We start from the raw sequence: 6,000 nt of genomic DNA on the forward strand, positions 1-6,000 counted from the left end.
TCATTGTACTACTACTGCCAACAACCTCGAGCAGAAGGATATCAGGCAAGATGGGGCAATCCTAAAGAAAATTTGGGTGCTCTGAAAGTTCAGTTTTCTCTTAATCAAGGAAGCTTAAATTTTGACAAATAGATTATACTTGCTCATTCCTTTGAGCCATGCTTGCAATGCTCTAGAGGTCCCTAGCTTTCCGTGTGAAATTCAAGGAAGGGAGTGTCAACTCATTAGCAAGCTTTGCTCCATGAAGTTGGCATTTCGCCTCCTTAACTTTGATTGGAAACCAAACTCACCCAATAATAGCATTTATTGTACAACAACCTATCCAGTGTCCTAGAATCAACCCGAGCATCTTGCAATGGTGAACAGGTACTCCAACAATTGGGTGTATTTTCTCCTAGGCAGGTTAATCCTTTTCTCCTCCTTGTTTTTTCCTCACGTCCTCTTTCATTAGTGTTCTTGCCCTAACCTTCACTCATGGCAATGTTTTGGCCTCCTACTCTCATATGTTGACTAATATTCCCTTACACTTTTATGGACACCTCTCCCTCTCGTGGCTCTCAACTCTTCGTGGAGCTAGTTGGATCTTTCCTATGTTGGCACCCTCCTATCCAATCTAGCTTATGTTTGACTACTTACCTCTACTTGGGACATGGACCTAACTTCACTTTACTAATACTACAGTGTATTTTCTCCTGGGCAGGTTAATCCTTTTCTCCTCCTTGTTTTTTTCTCGCGTCCTCTTTCATTAGTGTTCTTGCCCTAACCTTCACTCATGGCAATGTTTTGGCCTCCTACTCTCATATGTTGACTAATATTCCCTTACACTTTTCTGGACACCTCTCCCTCTCATGGCTCTCGGCTCTTGGTGGAGCTCGTTGGATCTTTCTTGTGTTGACACCCTCCTATCCAATCTAGCTTATGTTGGACTAACTTCGCTTTACTAATACTACCTTTACATTTGTCCATCTTTGTCTCTTCACTAACACCTCCCTCCCTGTTCCTTGGCCTTTCTCACCTCCACATGCAGCCAAATGCCACACCATTGATCATATGTCCACAAAGGTGCAACATACTATAAAGAAGATGTTATTCAAGGAAGCATATGGACACGACTCAAAGTGGAAGAACGTACCCCACCCTTTTTTAGGAAGCACTCACTCATTCTGAAAGGGAAGGAACCAACCAGAGGCACCTTCATTCGAACACAGAGTTAATGATTGATTTGGCTATCTGGTTGCTCAATACAGGGCACACATGTGAGAATTTCAATTAGTACATGCACACGATGGACCTAGATTGGCACATGAAATTGTGACTCAACAAGGTTCTACTGGATTGACATGAGAAAAACAAGAACTTGTCCTCTCCATTGAGCACTTGCATTAACACATGACAAACCTGGATCAACGACTGGAGTGCATCGAGAAGCACCTTGGCATCCCATGTACTACTAGTTGCTTACAAGGCAAGAACAAGGAGTCAATCTAGGTTGCATCAACAAATTCGAACCCCTCTTCCTAGTCTCCTCACTCTTATTATGTCTTTAGTTTTTCAGTTTCCTATTTATTTTTCTTTCTCTCATGGCCTTGAAGGCCTACATATTAGCACATGTATTGTATATTTTGAATCTTTGGGCAACTTTTTATCGTATTGTATATTTTGAATCTTTGGGCAACTTTTTATCTTTTGCCTCTTTTAAACAGGTACATTTTTTGATATGGCTAGGTTTCCCTAGTGACTGACCAATCTAAAACCTTCAACTCTTTCATGTAATCTCTTGTTTAGAATGTAATACAAATATTTATTCGATAAAAAAAATCATATACAACTTAATAACAATCAAATTTAATTCTATAAATAGTCTTAAATACTTCCTTAAATTACAATGTAACATCTTACTCTACTTATTAAAAGAAAACACTTCAACTTTTTTTTTTACAGTTAAAATAGAAGCTTATTAGTTATTAGTGTCTTTATATCAAAGGTAATTATGTTTCTTTTGCTTTTCATTTTAATTAAAAAATGTTATTAAATTAATATATTTATAATATTTTGACTATGAATGAGTTATAGTTTTTTGGCATTTATTATTAATAAGTAATGGTATTGTAACAAAGTCTATTTACAACTTAGAAATAGTCATGAGGTGAATTAACAAATTTATTACATATTTTTTTCAAATAGTTATAATTTAAATTCTGTAGTTAAACTAATAAACAAAATGATGCATTTTTTCAGGGTAATTTTAACCAAAATTTGACAAAGATTTTTAAAATCTTGGGTTTAAGTTGTTTAATTTGTAGAATTTGAGTGCCACAAGGGTTTTTTTGGGTGCTCAATCCATTTATGGATTCAAAAATGTATTATAAAGTGACTAGTTTTCCTGTTTATTTCAGGTAGGGATTCATTGAAATGACAAGTTTAATAGTTGAACTCTTCACAGTCAAAGTGCCTCATGGGTTTTTGAGGGTGCAGAATCCATATATAAGTCAGAAAACCAATTTAAACAGCATCAATCAAGATTTGACCACAATGTTTTTCATGTTCACCTGAAACTCCAAAAAGTCACACTTAAAGACTACTCTATCTTAAATGACAACAAAAAAAACACAATCCTGATTGAAATTGTATCACCAAATTCCAGTGAAAAAGGCCATTTCAGCTATAAATTAGACTTCTTCATTTGAAATAAAGCTATAATTAAACTAATTATAGACTACTCCATTTGAAATAAAATTATAATTTAATTACTTTTAATAATATTTTAAAAGTTTTCACACAAAAAACAATGAAATTTCTGATATAGTGAAAAATTTTGGAATTTTATGTTATAATTAGAATTTTGAGTATCCCAAAAGTGGTACACCTATTTCCACCATCAAAAAAATATTCAAACACTCCCATATTCTGATTTTTTGAAAAAAAATTAACCATCGCTATAAGAAATAAATAGTCTCATACAAAATAGAAAACTTTTATTTTATATATATATGTTTATTAAAATTTCACCGTTTTCGAACTGTTTAATTTATATTGCTGCGCAAATTTTATAACTCAGTATAGGTAACATGGATTTGGTTGCACCCTATCAACATGATTCTTCATGCCAATTCCAAGCTTGAATTTGTAATCACGTGAAAGGTAAACAAAGCAGGAATCCGTGGACAATGAAGAATCGATGCAATCATATATTAACTGATCACATTTCTGAGCATTTCACATATTCGGAATTTACGGTGAGAGCTCGTTATTTATTCATCTTCATCGTCGTACGGGCTTAATATAAGTCGTCTGATCCTTTTTTGTGGTTTGCTCGGCCAGTTATCCTCAGTGTTTCTAACTGTAGATTGCCTGGTCGAGTCCCTGGAAACATTACCGGTCCTCGCAGGAGTATTTTTACTAGTTTCTGCACCACTTTCATTGGCAATGGCGGTTGGGGGATTCTGAAACCTACTGCAATCAACTTTGACTTTGTACACTTTTTTTTCAACATCTTGGGTTGGCAGAGAACTCGACGAGGCCGAGGCGGGGGCTGCTGCTTGGAGATTACGAGTAGATATCTCAAACCATTGGTGCTGCATTAATGGCTTGTTATCATCGGGGAATTGTGAATCGATTTGTGAAGAGGAAATTGCCTCGTCAATGGCTGCAAGAGGGATTTCTTCATGCCTGCCCGCTCCTCGCCGTGGGTTGTCTATATGTTTTGTGAAGTAAACGCTGGGTTCGTATACTTCACCCATTGTTATTTATTCGCCTTTCGAACAACTATATATCTATCCATCAATATATAGGCACTTATGCAAATCATACGACGTTTCAATCTGTATCGAATCATTCAATTAGATTGCCATTATTCGCAAATTAATTAATGTTTGATCCATATTTGACATTGAAGCATTGGTCTGAATGGAGTTGTCTATAATGCGACTTTTTGAGATTCCGGTGACGGAATCCGGCGGAAGAAATTGAGCTGAAATCATGATTTGTTGCAGTTAAAATGGTTTTTTAACTGCATATTCGGATTCAGCACCCTGAAAAACCCCTGGGACAGTTTCATTGTGCAGAAATTAGTTATCAAACTTGGATTTCCATAAATCACTGCCGGATTTTCACCGGAAAAAATCGCCGGAAAGGCTTTCAAAAAGTCGCGTTAAAGACTACGGCGGTCTGAATTCATGATATAAGAGTTTCAGATTCGGTTGAAAATGCTTATCTATAAGGTACAGATCAGAATGCACGTGAGTGCATGTTGCAACGGTATGGGTGGTTGGTTTGCTGACCCCGGGCCGTGATCGAATCGGCGGAGCTGCATGCTGCAGCGTATTCAGACTTATGGCGAATTATCAAACGATATGACGGTTGTCAGTCGAGTTTTGACACGTATTTGTAATATATGTATAAAAAAAGAGGGCCCATGATGCTTCTGTAGGGAACTAGTCCGGCCCATTTTTTTTTTTTTAAAAAGGTACAGATCAGTTGGATTCCGTGGGGTTCTATTACTCTAGGGTTTTGATTGTTGAAATAGATTCAAATTTAATGAGGAGATAAGTTAGGAAATAGATTCAAATTTAATGAGTTTTTATGAAGAGAAATTAAAGATAAAAAAATAAAATGAGTGTAGATTAGTTGTTAAGTTTATAAAAGCATATATATTTTATTTCTCGAGTTTTGGGCTGTCATTTTTTAGGAAGAAACACATGCTCTTAACCATTAGACCCACTCAAACTGTATGAATAACATATAGACAACTAATTAAATATGAATAACATATAGACATCTAATTAAATATGAATAACATATTTATTTATTTATTTTTGTTGTAGCCTACATTGTTTTTCTATTTAGAAAATATTTTATTTTTATTTCATGAGAGATAGTCATACGTACACATCACCTTCACACTAGGTTGTAGAATGAACCTCTAGACTCAACTATTCCAATAAAGTCCAAAATTGACGAACTTCACAATCTTAATAATTTTTTAAAATTAAATTATTATTAATATCATTTGTATTAAATATATCGTTTTGTAAATCATCACTCATTTATACTTAATAATTCTAAAAATAAATAAAACTTAATTTCAATTAAGAAATAAAGAAATTAACTCATTACATTTGACTCTATACGAGTGTACAATCTTAATAATTTTTTTAAATTAAATTATTATTAATATCATTTATATTAAATATATGGTTTTGTAAATATATAGACATCTAATTAAATATAAATAACATATTTACTTATTTATTTTTGTTGTAGCCTATATTGTTTTTCTATTTAGAAAATATTTTATTTTTATTTTATGAGAGATAGTCATACTTACACATCACCTTCACACTAGGTTGTAGAATGAACCTCTAGAACTATTCCAATAAAGTCCAAAATTGACCAACTTCACAATCTTAATAATTTTTTAAAATTAAATTATTATTAATATCATTTGTATTAAATATATCGTTTTGTAAATCATCACTCATTTATACTTAATAATTCTAAAATTAAATAAAACTTAATTTCAATTAAGAAATAAAGAAATTAACTCATTACATTTGACTCTATACGGGTGTACAATCTTAATAATTTTTTACAATTAAATTATTATTAATATCATTTGTATTAAATATATGGTTTTGTAAATAATCACTCATTTATATTTAATAATTCTAAAAATAAATAAAATTTAATTTAGATTAAGAAATAAAGAAATTAACTGATTACATTTTACCTGTACATGTATACAAGTGATGGAGTAGATAGAAATGTTAATTATGAAATCAACATGTTATATAATGGAATTAACCTAAAAATAAATAAAAGTTAATTTAGATTACAAGGTAAATAAATTAATTGATTACATTTGAGTACTCTAAGATATATACTAGTGATGAAAAAGACATTAAATTATGAAATCAACGTGTTACATAATGGAATTGAACCTAAGTGTTAATATTTTTTACATTTTTTTCCAATCACTTAATTTCAATTAATTGTAATCTT

The sequence above is a fragment of the Pinus tabuliformis genome, chromosome 2_1 (assembly GCF_031772625.1).
Source record: "Pinus tabuliformis cultivar Carrire ecotype Pingquan chromosome 2_1, CPIR1, whole genome shotgun sequence".
Classification (NCBI taxonomy): domain Eukaryota; kingdom Viridiplantae; phylum Streptophyta; class Pinopsida; order Pinales; family Pinaceae; genus Pinus; species Pinus tabuliformis.